This window comes from Squalius cephalus, assembly GCF_949319135.1.
Source record: "Squalius cephalus genome assembly, chromosome: 15".
Classification (NCBI taxonomy): domain Eukaryota; kingdom Metazoa; phylum Chordata; class Actinopteri; order Cypriniformes; family Leuciscidae; genus Squalius; species Squalius cephalus.
The window spans coordinates 31,903,750-31,923,819 of record NC_137136.1 but is presented as its reverse complement, the minus strand read 5'-3'; the positions used below and the strand labels follow the sequence as shown (position 1 = coordinate 31,923,819).

The 20,070-nt window shown below is 37.1% G+C and overlaps 1 protein-coding gene and 1 pseudogene across 2 annotated transcripts in view; both read left to right on the top strand.

The window, feature by feature from the left end:
* ube3d (ubiquitin protein ligase E3D) overlaps nucleotides 1–19,870 on the top strand; it is a 255,586-nt gene extending 235,716 nt beyond the window's left edge. Inside the window, exon 11 of the mRNA XM_079894240.1 lies at nucleotides 19,861–19,870. The gene's annotated coding sequence lies outside the window, so the exon portion shown is untranslated. The remainder of the gene's footprint in view (nucleotides 1–19,860) is intronic.
* On the top strand, nucleotides 7,535–11,496 carry LOC307173069 (putative inhibitor of apoptosis; annotated as a pseudogene). Its single transcript has 3 exons — nucleotides 7,535–7,687; nucleotides 8,827–9,962; nucleotides 10,978–11,496. The product of its transcript is annotated as a putative inhibitor of apoptosis (transcript).
* Nucleotides 19,871–20,070: the final 200 nt, after the last annotated feature.

The window sequence follows — 20,070 nt, the reverse complement described above, 5'->3', positions numbered from 1 at the left end:
CAAATGTCCTACCCATAATATGGCCCAAACACAAAACAACAATACTTCAATCAAAAAAGTTGCTTCAAACAAAAAAACCTTCACTTCTATCAAAAAAAACATTTTCAAGCAAAAAAAAATAGTGTTCAAATGCATTTTTTTGAGTCTCAAATATATTTTTGCATTCAAACACTTTTTTTCTTTGATTGAAACGGGTTTTTTTGATTGAAAATATATTTTTTGATTGAAGCAACCTTTTTTTTGATTGAATAATAAAGACACAAATCTACCTCCATACTTTTCTACCATGATTGGAGCAAATATTGACCCACCATTCCTCTGGTCAATTGTTAAGTTAACCTGATTAGGGTTCTGAATTAATGGCTGTCCGAATGATGTAGAATTATTATTATTAGTATTATTAGGCTGTTGATTTGTCATGTTTCCAGAATGTGCACCATCTGTTAAAAAAACGAACAACTAAATACACAACCAAAACCATGTAAACATTATAGTAAAGCTTATTGAAGATTGAGAAACATATTGACTACTAACAAAGTAAATTATAAATCTTTTCCTACGTTTGATATTCTTTTTTCTGATTTTTTTCACTATGGACTTGATCCTTTTTAATGCTGTTTTCTCTCCATATTTATTCTGTAGTTCCTCTACTGTGTCTTCCAACCTCCCTGTTGTTCTTCTCCAGCTGTGTTAACCAAAGAAGAATAAAATGTATGTACAATAGCAACAATAATGTTGGTCATTAGTTGTTAGGGTTAGATACACCTGCAGAGACATTCATACACCTGTTCACCTGTTTTCATTTAGCATACACCAGAGTTCAACATTCACTTTTTCAAAGGCCAGATAAGCTCATAAATATGGCAATCAAAGCCAAACAGAGAAAGGCAGCCAGAAATAACAATATTCTTCATATAACACACCAGTTCAAAGTCAATGAACCGGCTGATGCTGCAGGTGTTAGAGCACATGATGGACAGTGAACAGACGCACAGCAGGTTAAACCAGAGTTAAAACAATAGTCTATGTTAGGACAATAGTATGTTCACAGGAGCCGCTGAGAGCGAGTTCCAGCTGATAACGGTCATAAAGTGCGAGATAAGGTGCAAGTAGCTAAACTAAACATTTTTATATTTGACAGCTGTTTTGAGAAATGTTAAACAACGACAAAAATAATCAAGGCAAACTAATCAACTTTTTTCTAATTTCACCATTTTGAACTTAAAATAGGCCTATATAATACATGTGATTTAATGTGAGAGGAGAAGAAACAAATAACAGCCATTTTCATCATATTAGGCATAAGATTAATAATGAATGTGTACATATTGTCAATTAATTTAATAAACATTTACCTAACATCCATAGCCTTCAGTAAATTAAGGCTAGACAAGAACAACAAAGTTCATTTTTAACTCTGCCCCCTGCTCTAGAACTTTGGAGCGCTTAAAAGTGTGGAGCTCAAAAATAAGTGTCATTTGGAACTCTTTTATAGTTATTTTTATCAAAAAATCTGTTGATAACGATTAAAAACTTTAGTGCCCTTCGAAGGCACCATTTTAGATCGTTTGGCATGCATGAGATTGTGTGTCCATATGCTAGTGAGAGCGAGCGTTTGGTGCTCAGAAATACATTCTACAATGATATATAAAAATAAATAAAATATATCTTCATTAAATGCCTATTTTGTCTATTCTTTAATCCACACACATAAATCGTAAGCGCATAATAACACCTGCTCAAGTACTTCTTGATGAGTTTCTTCTGTATTAAACAGCGAATCTTCTCAGTCAGATCATCGTAAGATCTCAGGAATCCTCTCACACTGCTCGTGTTCACGCGCTCCATCGCTGCACTTGTCTGTGTGTGTTTGTGTGACTCGAACGATTCAAACTTCCATAAAGCGCGCCAAATAAGCAGCGCGGCGATGTGACGTCGCGTGTCGAGATCGTAAAAAGCACTTCAAAAAAATATTTACATTAACTTCCGTCTTCAGCATCTGATGATTCCCGATATTATAGTTACTTTATTCCTTTATGACTCTGTTTTTCGGTTCAGCATTTAATATCAAATTAGAGGTTATGGTTTTATTGTTTTACACTTCTCAAGCGATTTCTGTTTGCTTTAAACAAGCGACTTTTTATTTGAATTTTTAGATTTGAATTTTGTCCAACTGTTTAATACTGATGTGAATTTGTTTGATCATTTCAATGCTAAAAACTCGAGTTTTTATTAAACCAATGTGCTTCGACATTAAGTAGGCTAATTGTTGAGTATGATCTGAAATATTTAATCTTTTAAATCATGTAGTTTTTTAATTATTCTAAATATTATTATTATTCATTTTATTTTTATTTAATACCTCCTAAAGCTCGCTTTTCAAATGTGTGTTGCAACTGCGGTAGCCGTTATGTGCCAAGAAGCTATGACAACATGTCTTCCAATAGCACTTCATCGAGTTTAATTGTACATGTTCTACTGTTATGCTGCCTATATAATGATTTACACAACCAAGCAATGAAAAAAAGCTTGTAATTTAGACCGTAACTTTGACTTACCTGTCGAGAAGAAAGCAAGCAACTTCAGCATCCCTTTCAAAGTATTTCTTTGAAATTTTTTTATATTGCCAACAAAATTCAAGTTATTCAAGCTCATCAATAATCATTTTTAGTTATTCATAGTCTTAGAGGCCTACACAAACTGCAGAAACAAGCAGAAGATATGTAAAAACTCATAAATGCTGATTCAGTACTGAATCATTTTCACAAATACAATTATATTGAATTCAGAAAATTTCACTATGGAATATTTACTTTATCTATCATAATTTCAATTTAGTATGTCATCATTTAAACTTTTCATCTCATAATTATGACGCATAGTCATAATTTTAATTTCAACTTTTTAAGTCAGTATTTCGACTTTTTGTCATAATTATTACTTAATTCAGAATTACAATTTTTGTCAATTACGCCTTTTTAATGTAATTCTTAAAACGTTTTTAAGTCATAATTTGGTAACACTATTTTGATGGTTCTTTTGAACGTGCTGTTGACTATAGTAGTGTCGCACCTGCATGTCCACTAACTCGCTTGTGAGAGTCAGAGTGTGTAAAGTAAACTCTCATTAGTGTTAGTAGAGTATTAGTGGACTGGTAGGGTTAGGGTTAGAATAAGTTGAGTTACTTATAGTCAGTAGAATATCTGTTGGGGAGCATCACAATAAAGAGTTAGCAGATATTACGCACAGTCTATTTTTTTCAGGTGTTTAAATGACAAAATACCATTTTTTCAACCGAGTGAATCTACACATGAGAGATCTTCAGAAGTCATAACTTCAGGGGTCAACGGTTTAGTTCAGTTGGCGAAAACACTACATGTGTAAGGTAGTTTTCCAGATTTTCCCCCATAATAAAATACTGTATTACACTTTTCAAAGGATAATCTAGCTTTAAAGTTAGAATAAAAAGTTAAAAACCAAACATATCTTCATACCTGTTGTGTTCTGACACAAGGCCATTAACTTGTTCTTTTTGTTTTATAAATGTATTTTGCTTATTTCTATGAATATCAACCTGATAAATATGGACTTAATACACGATTAAACAAGATAATCATGCTACCCAATACGTCTGACACAACATTTTTAAGAAAAAACAGTGCTTTAAAATACAACTAAACCATAATAACAGATGATTTTGACAGTCCTACATAAATGCATGTTGATTACTGAGTTTCAGGCATAGTGCAATGTTCGAGAAATCTAATATTGGTGTAATCTTTGCGAGGTCTCACTCACAACGCACAACTTTGTGTTGGGTGATCCAGGCATACCTTTACTAAAATAAAATATTATGGAAGTCATTTACTCAAAACTGTAATTATACCATATTTTATTTATTAATATTATGGCTTCATGTTTGTTATTATCTAATACCTTTATCTTTTAACTAACATCCAGCACAAAATTAAAGAGATGTTTGAGCTAAGGATGTTCTCTGACCCCAAATAAACAGATAATGGAATGTTCACAATCTACAATATACAGTTAGGCTAGATATTCTCCTACTTAGTATGTGTGTAAATAGTTGTGCCTAAATCTTTGGGTGTATTTTTACACACCATAGTGATGCAAAGTTCCACATCCTATGGACTAACTTTCAAACATAATCTTATTCTTTATCTTTAAGATTCAAAAGACCAAATCACTAAGAAAAGAGGATTGAAAAGAGCCGTTTCCAAATGATGGTTTTATCACTCCACTAGATTTAGTCATCTTGTTCAGACGACACTGTTTCACATTTTGTATGTCGGACTGTATGTGTTTTAGGTGAAGACGTTTCTTTGAAAGCGGTCAACAATCATTGTTTAAAGAAATAAATGACCATTAAGAATTTAAGTGATAGTTGATACTACATTTAGTGCAACTTTCCCTCTATCTACGAATCACACAAAGTGCATGCTGTTTTACACTTAAACTATTACAACAGAATCACATCCGACTACTGCAGCGAGAGATGCATATTCATTAAAGCTTGAGGCTGTTAAACAAAGTTCCACACTTTGGTAAAACCTGCTGATAAAATTGCACAAAAGTAAATTCTAGAGGTCAACTGGGTTAAAAGTAAATGAGCCATTTAAAACAAATACAGAAAAGCCACTATAGTGATCCGTTTTAGCTTTTGAATGTCTGTAATTGACATTTTACATACTAGTCAATTACGCTGTTTACATCTTGTTTTTGTACAGTTTGCAAAAAGTATATAGTCTCAGAGCGTGGTCAAACATGTTCATATAGTATTTTATGAAAAACATGAACAAATATTGCATAAAGATAATTAAATGACGGTCCTTCTATGTGAGAGTGTTTAAGACTAAACAAATCATATTTATTTTAGAACATTTTTCTGCTATGTCTACGAAACATTGACGTGAAAGATGAGTATTACACTTCAAACTCGTCTAACTATTACACTTAAAAGGTGCATTTCGCAGCACAGTCATAGATACACAGTTATTTTGTGTGTGTGTCACTAAACAACAGTTAAGCTAATGAATCACAGTTGATACGTGGTATTTTTACGCGAAAGGAGGGTTGATTCATTTTTTTATTCTGGCCCCACCAATACTTTGACTCCTGAGTTTTAGGCCCGATCAAGAAAACAGACGTTGTGTTTTATGTCTTAATAATTGTTCTTCTTTTTATGATCTTTTTATTCGGCATAATGCCGAATGTTTTAACATATCGTAAATTTCAATGGTTAGATAAATCATCGAACTATTATATCTAACGATCAAAAGTTATATGTGAAACAAGCTCAGTCGCATGAGAGTTGGATTCTTGTTTATATTGAACATTGTTATTGAACCGCATGTTTAACAGCGCTATTGTTCTCGGCCTCATCAAAGTTTTCACCGGAGCATACCGACTCTGAAACAAGACCAAATATTAGCACGTAACATTTTGGACACCTTTGTTTTTAGGCATCTTTGATTTTGTTTGCATTTCTTCTGAAACAACCTGTTTTGAAATTGTTTAACAATTTTTAACATCACTAGCGTAACACTTATCGTATTGCCGGGTGTGATTGTAATGTTTTGTCTGGCGTCCTAGTTTTTAAATAGCGCTAAAATTTTTATTTTATATTTTAACCCTTTATGCGGATATAGAATACCACACAAGGTTCTCTGTTCTCTGGTTCTATGTTTTTAAAAATACCGCGAAACAAAGACAAGGACGCATCTTGCTATAAGCGACCCTCAAAATCTGTGCATACAACAAAACACATGTAGGTGTACGATGATTAATCAGAAAATTACTTTTGTTTGAAGAAAAACTTAAATCAGCTGGTGCTTGATAACTATTGAAGTTATTAAACACGGTAATGATGTGTTTAATGCGATATTGATTTTAATTTTAACTCAATGCGCTAAAGGTCTATGAACTTTAACATCTTAATAGTTAACTTAAAGCATGCGCAAAATGAAATAGATCCTAACTACTTTCTAAATGTTTGTTACAGAACTTATGGTGAACAATTCACCCATGCATATGTTTAATCAGATTTTGTAACTGGATTGAGTAAAAATAATAAACTTCTCTCTGGTGGCATATGCATAACTTCTCCATAACGCTACTTCTGTTGCATCGTGACTATAATTTACATAGTTATTTATGGCTTTCCTGATGACGACACCCATACATCCTACGCAACAGGGTGGGCGGACCCCAATCGCCGTCTTGATAAATATTTCAGGACATCGCACGCTCTAGCTCTACTCTAGCTCTACTAGCCGCGGACTGCTGTGCTTCTGCATCATCTCATTGATCAAAAGGACTGTCAAAGCCCGCTTCAACATTTGCCTGAACCTGACGCAAACTACACTCCTGACCCAAAAACACAAACTTCCGAGCATTAACGCACAAACCCTGGACGACTGTACCGCAAGGACTCACTCAGGAGATTCCAGGAACGAAAAGCATTTTTCATCATCGAATAGTGGACTATTCGAAAAGTTGAAAAAATGGCGACGCAAAAACGGATGGAGAACGACTCCGTGTTGAGTTCTGGCGATGTGGGGCACAGGTATCATCCGGCGTGTGAGTGCGCCACGGGCAAAGAGTGTCCTTTAAGAGCTACGCTAGACTCTATGTTTAAAGATCATTTTAGAGGCCAAATGGTTGGCTTGATGGTATGAAAAACGATTGTGTGCAGGATACCAAATGTGTGACAAATCTCAAAAATGAAATGGATGTCGTAAGAGGCCTGACAAAGTCATGGACTGATGTAACGCCCATGTTTTTTAACGGCAAGGAGCCGAACGGCGTAATCCTCAAAAAAGTTCTGGATGTGTTGCGTGCATGTTGTGACGAATTCGAAATCACCGAGATACTCGCTATTTGTACTTTTGTAACGGATCTCTGTGTGTCACTGCTGTCAAAAAATGCAAAAACTGACTGTGGCGAGCACGGCGAGGTCGAGGGCCGTGGGAGGACGGCGCGAGGCCGGTGGCGTGATTGATAATGAGCGACACGTGCGCGACGTACCGGTCTCGCATCTCTCACAGAGGAGCGGAAGCATAAAGGAGGAGCGACGACAGTGAAGAGCGAGAGAGGAACAGGCCTGTGTTTTATTAGATGTTCTGTGTTGCCAGCAGTCGTCCGTGAGGGGCTGCTGGCTTTTACTTTCATTTTGTATTTGTTTTATTTTTGTCATTAAAAGTCTTTAAATATTCGCCGGTTCCCGCCTCCTTCTTCCCGTAACAACATACCTCGTTACACTGGTGCCGAAACCCGGGAGGAAGGAGGAACGCGCTGTCAAAGAGCCCTCGCCGCTGTGGTGAATCCGCGGTGCCATCGTGGCGGGCAGTTTCCGTCGCCATGGACGCTCGAGGCGGTGCGCGGGAGGGAGTTGCCGGGGGGGACGGTCGAGCTCGCTGCTGACCGTCTGGGTGCTGGAGGGGCGGCTGCCGTCCGTGATGGAGTGGAGGAGTCGCCGCCGTTTGCCATGGGCCGGAGCCTGCTGCCATCCGCCATGACGGGGAGGAGCAGGGAATGGGGAACTCTTGCCGACTGCCCGAACACTGAGGAGCCGTCGCCGTCCACCAGGCGGCGGAGGAGTGTCAAGCCGTCCACCGAGGGCTATCCAGCGCCACCGCCAGACACCGCGGAGAAGATCGCCCAGCTGGTGTAGGGCCAGATGGCAGCGCGTTATGGGAACCGGACCAAGATTTTTTTTTTTTTTTTCTCCTCTCTCCCCTCTCTCGTCTCTGTCGCTCCTCATGCTTCCGTCTCCTTTTCCCTCACCTCGTCTATCCATACCCCCAGCCCAGGTACCGCAGCCGCCGTCATCGGTCCCCCCGGGGAGGGGGGGAGGGGGAGTAAGCGCAGTCTCGTGGGTGCCCCCCGGCCTGCGAGGGGCGATGGGGGTGTGTGGCGAGCACAGCGAGGTCGAGGGCCGTGGGAGGACGGCGCGAGGCCGGTGGCGTGATTGATAATGAGCGACACGTGCGCGACGCACCGGTCTCACATCTCTCACGGAGGAGCGGAAGCATAAAGGAGGAGCGACGACAGTGAAGAGCGAGAGAGGAACAGGCCTGTGTTTTATTAGATGTTCTGTGTTGCCAGCAGTCGTCCGTGAGGGGCTGCTGGCTTTTACTTTCATTTTGTATTTGTTTTATTTTTGTCATTAAAAGTCTTTAAATGTTCGCCGGTTCCCGCCTCCTTCTTCCCGTAACAACATACCTCGTTACACTGACGTTGGTGAAATAGTTGAAAGTCTGGTCAACTATACATCCTAGAGCAAGACATGATAGCCTGCAGAGATTTTCTATTCTGGTTAGACCATCTGTAAATGTCGTTATTGTTTTACTTTATGTACGTAATGCCGATCTATCATTTTCTTCACTACTTCAATGTATACTCGAAAGTATAATGTTGAAATAAAAATTTCTGAATGAAAAAAATGTCTGAGCTCATAAAAATAGTATTATAATAGTATAAATAATAATAATAATAATATTTAGAATAATATTTAGAATAATTAAATATTTCAATATTTGTTTTCTGCATTTTAATTACTGTATTCCCGAGCTGGCAACCATTTCCAAGATGTGAATACCTGAAATTGTGTGGTGATTTTTCAAATGATACAACTAATTTGCCCGCTGTGTACAGAACAGAAAAAAAGAACATTTTGTGGTGTTGAACAAAATTTGATTTTGTTCTTAGCATCGGTTCCTGCATCATAGAGGGTATTTAATAAGTTTAATAAGATTATGTGTTCTGTCATGGACGACTAGACACTAGTCATGGGATGTCCAGCAGAGAGAAGGGCTTGAGTGGACATGCCCTGTGGTCACATTTTTACCCGCCACCGCAAACCTCCTGTCGTCCTCTCACTCTGCCTTTTCCCCCGCTTCGCAACGTAGCCATCCTACAGCTTTCTGCCCCTGCGACAGCCGTAACATCGACCACCACGGCATCCATTTCAGGCCAAATAGAGGAGCAGGTGGGTTACTTAAACACGGCATTCAGCAACCTGGCCCTCTCCAGTCCCATTTCCTCCTGTGGAGTTGAGGATATGTCTCACCAGCGACCTCCGACTTGTCACAATCCTGGCATGCGTCGGGAACAGGAACGCCTTGACACCTTTCAGAATTGGACTCTTGCTACAGTAACTCCAGCCGAGCTTGCCAAAAGTGGTTTCTACTACCTTGGCCAGGGTGACAGAGTGGCTTGCTTCAGTTGTGGAGGCCAGCTTAGCAACTGGGAACCGGGAGATCGTGAAGTATCAGAGCACCAGAGGCATTACCCAAACTGCCGCTTCGTTCGAGGTGACCATGCAGATAATGTACCTTTATCTGGTGGCGGCCTTTCCAATGTATCTAACTCTGCAATGCAACAGTGTGAAGAAAGGTTGCTCACATTTGTCAACTGGCCCTCAAGAATAACTGTTCGACCAGACCAATTGGCTAAGGCTGGTTTTTACTATGTTGGTCGTAATGATGACGTGAAGTGCTTTTGTTGTGATGGTGGACTCAGATGTTGGGAGTCTGGTGATGATCCATGGGTAGAACATGCCAAGTGGTTTCCAAGATGTGAATACCTGTTGCAAGAAAAGGGCCAAGAGTTTGTTCATCAGATTCAAACGAGATTTCCAAGACTATTTGAACAGTTTTTGACTAATGGAGACAGCAACTCAAGAGAATTTGTTGATCCACCTGTTGTACACCTGGGTCCTGGAGAAGACCGTTCAGAAGATCCAGTGATGATGAACAATCCTGTGGTGAAGCAAACTGTTCAAAGCAAAATCTTCGCAAGTGGAGAAAATTACAAAACCGTTCAAGAGTTGGTGTCTGGTTTACTAAGTGCAGAAGATGAGAAGAGAGAGGAGGAGCGAGAAAGTAAGTTTCTTACTTTTCTTAAGAAACATCATCTTGTCATGTCACAGCGCCTAAAAAGTGTGCAGAGCTTAAAGGGATACTTCAGGATTTAGCATTAAGCTTTTTATTAGTAGAAAACCTGTAGTATTTTCGAATTACCATGCTTTCCACCCTCATATCCCCCTGAGACGAGAGATTTATGTATTTTTTGTCTGGAAAAAATCCTCCGATGACGCAAAAATCATCATTTTGCGTCATCGGAGGATTTTCTGGCCAGAGGCTAAAGACTACAGCCAGTAGGAGGCGCTGTCCCGCATGTTTTCAGCCCGCCCATAGAGGTGGGATCTCACTCACAGAATGTACACAGTATCAGCCATCTTTCTTTGGAAGCTAAGCTAGCAGGCTCTTGTTCTATGGAGAAAGCTGAATAGTAGGAGAAAGCTGAGTAAGTAGGGGTTATACCATCCTCCTTTTCCCGGACTTGTCCGGCCGTCGAGATCGTTCAAAATGTCCGGGATTCAGCTTTTGCGTTCTGCGGTCGCCACTCATTGTTTACATGCACACCTTTTGTTTCAATCTAACTGAATTCATTCCGATTGGTGAATCTGAATGTAGTGTTTACATGAACGCTAAACAAGTGATCGGTTGATGTGCGTTTTAACATTGCTAAGAAAATTCCCGCTCCTCCGTGAGAGATGCGAGACCGGCGCGTCTCAGTAATGACGCCACCGGCCTCGCGCCGTTCTCCCGCGGCCGTCAGTCTCGTCCTGCTCGCCACAGTAAACATGATGAATAAATGCCGACTATAGAACGCAAAAGCCGAATCCCGGACATTTTGGGCGATCTCTAAATCCCTGGCAAACTCATCACGTAGGCTAGCCTTGTTGTTTGTTTTCAACTGCGCTCCCTTACCGGTAGGCGTGGCCTCCTAAGGCAGCGAAGCAAGTGCATTCTGGGAGTTGTTGTCTTTCATCCACATAAGCCAAAAATACATTTTCTGGGTTTTCTCAGTCTAGAAAGCTCCAAATTAAAAAATTTCTTCACATTTCTTCTACTTAAATGACCTATTTTAAATACACATTCATCTTCCCAGAAGTGAAGTATCCCTTTAATGGACCATCTTCTAGAGGAGAACGTCATCTCACAGAAAGAGTATGGCATTATTCGTAACTGCACTACAGTCAAGCAGCAGACAGGGCAGCTCATTGAGTTAGTCCTGTCGAAAGGAAATACAGCAGCAGAGGTCTTCAGCAACTGGATCAAGAAGAATGATGTCTGCCTGCTGAGAGAACTGATGGCCCAGACAAATGAAGCTGCATCACCGAGTCAAGATCTTTCAGACTTGCCTATGGAGGAACAGTTAAGAAGACTTCAAGAGGAGCGCACATGCAAAGTTCGCATGGATAAGGAAGTGAACATTGTCTTCATCCCCTGTGGTCACCTAGTTGTGTGCAAAGAATGTGCGCCTTCTCTGAGCAAGTGCCCCATATGTAGAGGATTGGTCAAAGGCACTGTCCGTACTTTCCTATCATAAAGTGAAGATATTCATCATCCAAGTAACAACAGTTTTTGGATTTGCAAATTTACATTTAACTTGATGAATAAAAAAAATGATACAACTTAGTCTAAATAAGAGCAACACGGAGTCCTCGGATTTCTTAAAAACAACGCAGCAACAAAACATTGTGACAAACTTTGACAACATGTTTTATTAGTGGACAAAAATTCTGTTTGAAATATTTTTGTATAAATAAGATCTAAGACGCCTAAGTACAGTTTTTCAACCATCTAAAGTTTTTGAACAGACATTATTTAGTAACAATTATAATTTAGGTCACAGTTAAGCAAAATCATTTATATCATACATAAGTCTTCTAAAAGATAAATAGAAGATATAATTTTAATAAAACTTTAAAGATTTGATTTAAGCAGTCTTTTAAATTTAAAATATCTAATTTAAATGAATTTAGTATAAAACTCTGGATGTAGTATGCTCTGGAACGCAGACTAGATGTACTGTGACATTGTCCCCCCGAGACTCATCTGGTCTGTTACCCTATATCCTGAAGCTTCAGTTCACACTGTAGTTTATCTCTGAAGGATCTGGGGCTGTTTTGTTTATGACAACCTAAACTATTTGCTTTTTGGATTTTTTTTTATCGTTGCATAAAGAACTACTTCACCTCTCTGGAAATGTAAGGTGTTTTTATTTATATATTTATTTAGCTAAAACTTTGTTTACATTTTATTTCATTTTTGAAAATGTACAAATGTAGTTTTCTGTGATGGTCGTGTTTAGGTGTAAGGGATAGAATATGCAGTTACGAGGCAAAAATCATTATGGCTATGGAAAGCCATAAAAATTGAAATCCCGCATGGACAAAAAATTATGATTGAATCTTATCATATAAATGAGATATAAGACGAAAAGTTTTTCAACCATTGAAAGTTTTTGAACAGACATTGTCTCACATTATAGCAATTATACTTTAGAGTCACCGTTAAACAAAATCATTACAGTAATCTTCTAAAAGATAAATAGAAGATATGAATGTATTCAAACTTTTAAGATTTTTTCAAGAAAGAAAGTTAAGAACTTTAAACTTCAAACTAAAACAATCTTTCATTTTTAAAAGATCATATTTAAAATTACGATTATGCTTTGAAATAAATTCAGAAAGATCAGCGTGTTTAGGTGTAAGGGATAGAATATGTAGTTGCGGTACAAAAATCATCATGGCTATGGAAAGCCATAAAAATTGAAACTCCACATGGACAAAAAATTATGATTGAATCTTTTCATATAAATGAGATTTAAGACGACTAAGTACAGTTTTTCAAACATCTAAAGTTTTTGAACAGACATTGTTTAATAACAATTATACCTTAGGTTCAATTTAAACAAAATCATTACAGTAATCTAAAAGATAAATAGAAGATATGAATGTATTCAAACTTTAAAGACTTTTTAAAGAAAGTTAAGAACTTTAAACTTCAGACTAAAACAATCTTTCATTTTAAAAGATCATATTTAAACTTTTATGATTATGCTTTGAAATAAATTTAGTGTGAACAAAACTTTGGCTCTGAAAAGGCGTTAGCAGACTAACATTACATACGATGTGACATGATCTGTCACCCTATTTCCTGAAGATAACATTATTGTCAAGTAACTTCTTCCTCAGAAGATGCAGCGCTGATCGGAAGGACCTTATAAGCAGCCTACCAATAAGACAGCCTGAGGGTTCACAGTTTCTAAATGTTTTCATTGTTGCTCTCTCTCTGAAGATAGGCCTATGTGGTCATTTTCTCACAGATACAACTTAAGGAATTATTGAACATTTCACAGGTGTGAGATGACTTGTGACGCTTCAAATTTCAAATTATTATACATACCTATGATAAATAAAAAGTGAAGTTTTTCCACAGACCATCGTTGTAGAATATATATATATATTTTTTAATAAGACTTTTAATAATTTATTGAATTTAATTTAAAACATCTTTTATTTTTAAAAGATATCATTTAAACCTTTAAGATTATACTTTGAAATAAATTCAGCACCTGATATCTTGATCACTGAAGTCAGAGACCGACAGACGGTGCTGTGAGAGAGAACCACTCTGTGATTTTATATTATATTATATACTTTTAAAGAATAGAATGTTTTTCAACTTTTGTTAAATGAGCAGGATATTTATTTTATAAGCATTTCATTTATATACTTTTAAAGAACTGAATGGTTTTTCAACCTTTGTGTGAAATATACATCACTTTTATAAAATCTCTTTTTCTCACTTTCACTGATCTCTGGAATACGATGTGCTCTGGCTTTTACTTTGAGAAGCATTCTAATCTGTGAGTTAGAGCCCCGCCGGTCAAACGCTGGTGTAAAGAGAGGCCAGAGGGCCCCTGATTTCTAAACATGTAAGATGATTTTTTATTTTCGTGAACCCGTTTCATACATTGCATTGTTTCATAAGCTGTAGGTTTTTTTTCTTCCACTCTCTAAACATTTAACTGATTGCAATTTTTTTGTGACCATTTTTTTAAACTTAAATGGTTGGCTCAGTGGATAGTTCTACATTTATTTCAACTTTTTGTGTGAGGTTTTAGTAAGATCTTTATTTTATAATAATTTATATTCTTTTAAAGGATAGAATGTTTTGTATGACATTGTTTAATCACAGTGTCTGAACAGCACGTTTCAGATGTCAGAGCTCAAATGCAAAGGGTGGCAGGGGGAATCCTGTGACACACACACACACACACACACACACACAGAGAGAGAGAGAGAGAGAGAGAGAGAGAGAGAGACACGAGCGCGCTCCCTATGTTTTGAGACGGTGCTTTGAGAGACTCATTGCAATTTTTTGTGACTCTCATTTTATTTAAACTTTTGGTGTGAGGTTTTAGTAAGATCTTTATTTTATAATCATTTATATTATTTTAAAGAACTGAATGGCTTTTCAACGTTTGTGTGAGATAAACTTCCACAGTTTTTTCTTATCAGTTTCACATTACAGCCCGGATATGTAGGGAGGATCGTGTGTGATACCAACTTCAGAAGTCCAGAACTAGCTGTCATATTATTATAACAGTGTCTTCAAAAACACACACACTAACTGTCATGTTCAAAAGGCTTCAATAGTCTTCAAACAATCAGACTTTCTGTCAGATACCATGACGTATTATTATTATTATAACAGCGTCTTCAAACGATTAACACTTTCTGTCAATATCAATTTCTTCAAAAGGCATCAAAACCCGAAACGAACTGTCAAAAAACATGATCAAGGGCTAACCGGGTCAATACTAACTGTCAAAAACATGATCAAGGGTTTGGAGGGGCAACCTGTCAATCAAAAGTCATACTAACTGTCAACCTGCCAATCAAAAGTCATACTAACTGTCAACCTGTCAATCAAAAGTCAACACTAACTGTCGAACCCCTTTGATCCCTTTGATCTCCTTTGATCTCCTTTGATTTCCTTTGATCTCCCTTTGATGATCTCCCTTTGATCTCCTTTGATCCTATGCCAAAAGGGGCGGGTACCTGTCACTGGAAGGAGCGGGGCACCTGTCAATCAATCATTTTTTGACAGTTGCCATAGAGTATCAACTACTGTTGTTGCATCAACTTCTACAATGAACAACTGACACTTCATGTGTTTTTCGCCCCACTTTTTTCATTCTATAATTCAAATGTTTCACATAAAATATGTTTTCATGGAAATATTTTAATTAGTTTTAATTGATAATTAATTACCCTTACGGAAAATAAGTATACTTCAAGTTCATTTTATTAAGTACACTTTAATAAGGTTCAAGTATATTTTTAAGCATACTTTATGTAGTAAGTATACTAATATCAAAATACTAGAAGTATACTTGTAAGTGTACTATTTTAATACTACTTGGGACTAAATTGGCCCACTTTTTAGCATACAGAAGTAGTGTAACAGTAGTAAACTTTGAGTACACAACTAGTTTACAACTAAGTTTTTCATACTGCAATACTACAAGTGAACTAATGCCTGTTTCACACATACTCCATTTGTGGTGCATTTGTTTATTTATTTATTTTCATACCCACTGCACGCGTTTGTGGATAACATAGTTTTGTCTGATTTGTAACCAGGCACTAAAGCGATTACCCATAAAAAGTCCTTTGAACCAATCAGATCTAAGAGATGAGTCCCAGTTTAGGACCCCAGTAGTATGCCTGATCTAAAGCTGTTCTCGCGATAACTTGTTGTAGCGAACGTGAGCTGTTTTGTCGTTATGTGGTAGCTTTATGTAAATGCTAAATCCTGCTGCTATGTACAAGATAAGATAAAAGCAGTTTGTAAAAATATTTTAAGCAGTTCGTCTAGCAGTTTTCTGCCGTCAAGTCATACATTTATTTGTATACACAAATCCGGCGAAACACGGAAGTAAAGCAGCGCCGCCATTACTGCGTGCCTTGCTGCTAAGGAAGTAGTGTTGGTCCCGTAGGCGGCTGAAGCAGATGTAGCTGTACGAAATGTTATTTTTATCTATTCATCTTTCATTTTGTACAGTAGCCCTGCTGTATGGCTACAGCACTTCCCTCGGCCGGCCATGCAGTCACACACTACTTCGAGAACTTTGCAGTTTTCTCTCTGTATTGTTACTGACACATTATGGTACGAGTTCACTGCCTGTGAAAACCTCACGACACCTTTTAATGTGATGAACTCATCTGCGATGGTATGCAGTATCTGGCCAATCCATCCGGAGCTCATGTAATTCGGACCTTCAATCAATGCCCTGTAGTTTAGGTTCTGAAGCTCGAACGCCAGATGATTAATAAAATAATCTTGAATACCTGTAAGCTGCCAACTCTCACGCTTTCACCGTGAGACACACGCAACTTTTCACACGCTCTCACGCCACACATCCATTTTCTCACGCACAGACAAATTGCGAGGCAAAGAGGACACGGAGACCGACAGACTAGACAGAGCAGGTTACTTATGATATAATAAAAAATCTCAGCTCTCAGATTCTGTCAATTTTATTACGAAATTCAAACAATAAATACCGTTTTGGTGTTTGTAAATGTGACGTGACGGATCCCTAGCGGCACGTGAACCGATCATCTCAACTTAATAGTAAATAAACACGAATGAACAATGTTAAAAGAAACAGTACAACTTACCGAAATGTATATTCATCATGCATAATATCGATCAATCAGTGTTTTTTTAACCGCGGAAAGGGTCAATAAAACAGCTGGAGAACAATTATGTCATACCTCAGGAAAGCCATTTAATGACCATAATATAGGCTATAGCAGGTTAGTTGGCTAGAAAAAAAGAGCTATAGAGTATTTTGCTAAATATGTGTACTATATTACATATTTATTATATTTTTACTCATATCATTAAATAAAGTTGTTATTATAATAAAAAAAAAAACGCATTATATTTCATTTGAATTATTTTTAACCTTAAATAATACTGATAGGGCTCTCTGTATGTTTAACTTAGCCTACAGCATTAGGTGAGTTTTTTTTTTCTTGAGAAAAATTAACGGCCATCTTGTGTATCTAATATTTATCCAAATTAGTCAATATTAAATCAAATCACAAGAATTGAACTGAATTGAAATCCTGAAATTTGTTTCAAGCAATAATAAAAAATCGTAGCTTACCAGAAATTGTACCATATATAATATAAACATAGCAACATGTTGTCACTAAACATAATAAAATTCAGTTCAGTTACTAAAATGTTTTGACAATCACAATATTTAAGCCCCAGGATCCGCTTTCATTGAAATGTCATTAGAGGGCGCCGGCAATTAAGTGTCACACCGCCGTCACTTCGCAGGCACGCAGTAATGGCGGCAGGCAAGATGGCGGCGCCCATAGAGATCGCGGCGGATTTGTGTATAGCACTTTCCACAGTAGGTACACACAGCTTTACAGAAAAAGACAGACATAAATTGTATTCTATAGCTAATATTTCAAATCTCAAGTTGTTGAATGTTGTTGAAAGCAAAATATAATTCAATTTGACACATCAAGGCTTTTTTAATTTATGGCTGTAATTCAATTATTATATCACAGAACAATATTCACTGGTGTTTGTCCTTTTCTTCCAATATCCAGAAAATCAGTTATAAATATAAATCAGCAAGATCTCTCTCAAAGATTGGTTTAGTAAGAGTCTTCAGGAATTACTGTTAGCAGCTTGCAACCACACAGCAACGTACTGAAAATGACTTGTCATTAAAAAAGAATTTCACATCAGGTAATCACAAGCAGACTTAATCCCAACGCCAACATTAAGCCAAGATTTCATGGCTTGATTTTAGCTTCCAATGAAAACATCATCTTGAAAACACCATGAAATCCAGCATCACTGGCAAAGGCTCAAAAGAGACCATGCCTTCCTAAAAGATCTCTCAAAAACATGTTGCTGCTGATATAGGTAAATTCAGTTTTTTTACTGCAATATTAAATATATAATTCTTCAATGTGCATATTATGTAATGTACTGTGCGTTGTAACTTTACATCAGGAACAGGCAAATCAGTCCCTTTTTAGGTCTCATTTTGAGGTGGAGAGTTTCCCTCTAATCGAGCACACCTGAACATTTGAACCAAAGTCTTCAGGTTTACTTGTAGACAGTTATTGACAGGTTTGAGGTTGGAGCTAAATCTGCAGGACAGTGGACGCTTTAAATCACACAGAACATAAGCTGACCTGACTGTCCATTAAACAACTTCATTTGAAAATGTTGAATTTTTTGTTTGACTGGAGAACATCTGACAATGGGATGTCAAGACTTCTTCCTCTGGTTGTTGAGATGAACCTACACCACATCAGTGATCACATCTTCTGTTCATCAGTTAGGGTACAACTGAACAAACTCTTTAGAAGAAGAAGAACATGATAGAACATGATACATGCACAGGGAGGAGCAAGAAACCAGTTTAGCCACGGTGATAATAATAATAATTTTCCAACACAATATCAAATCTGTTTTCTGTATCATAGTTGACAGGATGGGATTCTGTGACACTCATTTGTGTAGTTTCAGCAGCGGTGAATGGATTAATGATGTTAATGTATTATTAAATCTTTTTTTATTTTATTGATGCTATTTTATCAACTTTATGCTGTATCCTCCAATAAAGTGTTGTGTAACAAACTATGGTGAATATGGTGTGAAAGTGGTGAATACAGTGAATACAAAATTTGACTAGGCTCTTACAAGTTTATTTCATAAGAAACTCAACAACAACAAAAATCACAGTACATCGACGACTGCACTATGAACGCATGCACATTATTGATGTCACAAGAAGAGGGGGTGAAGATTACTTTTTGGCACTGTTTTTCTTCTTCTTTTCTGAATGTAATAGTATTAGTGGTGTAAATATAGAAATTGATTTTTGTTTACTGCCAACACTGGACATTGAATAATGACTAGTTGTTAAGCCGGGTTCATCCATTATATTTATTGGTGTTGTTCATCCAAAAAAAAGCAAAGAAATAATAATAATTATTATATTACAACATTTCTTTTAAATATTTTTATAATCATATGGTCTCACAATATCCATCAAAACCTAATACAAGCATGATGTTAGAAAAGGAAAGTTGGGGAAAAAATAAAAATAAAGTCCGATATTTAAATGTGATTTTAAAAAGTTTGTTGTCCATGATGAGGAGAATTAGATTTTACTGCCCTTCCACACAGTGCTTCTAACATTTACAGTGTATTAAATGTATCATTTGAATCACTTCTTTGTTACATTCTCCACCATTGGAACTATTGGAATAAAATAAATGTAACAAAAGCATAATGAATCCACAATTTTGTAATTAAATTCCAATATATAATGATATTTCAAACTGTTTACTATTTTTATATAAACTATTTTTACAAACTGTTTGCCATTTCAACAGCATCTGGATGTTGCTGTTTTTTCTGTTTATGTTTTTAAATTAAGATTTAAATCACAAATTCAAGTAAATACACTGTAAAAAATTTCTAACCCTCCCAAATCAAAAATTTCAAGTGACCGATAACATCTAAATTTTTCAATTGGCCCAAGTGAAATTCTGTGAATTTAATTTGATAATTTACAGAATTTCACTTGGGCCAAGTGAAAAAATTAGATGTTATCGGTCACTTGAAATTTTTGATTTGGGAAGGTTAGAAATTTTTTACAGTGTATGTTTACTCTCGCATCCCCCACCCGAGAGGTAGACATTGCACAGCCTGTGCGATAATGGGTTTTAGGCCTACACATGATTATATTTACCATATACGTTTAAAAAAAAAAAAATCACACGATTGTTTCGGTACTCTTTAAACTGATGCTTTGATTGATTCGTGACAACTGGTTTTGCGGACAGGCATCATGGAGGCCATCTTTTCAGGTCCTGTCTAAGGGACTTCACTTCCAGCATACCATCCCGCGGGGGCCGCCATTGATTAGCGGACCATCACCTGCTGTTAGCATTCCATTGACTCCCATTCATTTTGGCGTCACTTTGACAGCGAATAACTTTACATCTGAGGCGTTTAAAGACTCCATTTGTCCATTATTTATTTCTAAAGAAACATGAAAATGTATAAAAGGCTCCATTACCTTGTATCTTACGTTATGGCCCCGTAGAAGCAGTTTTTGTAAAAATAGGCTAAC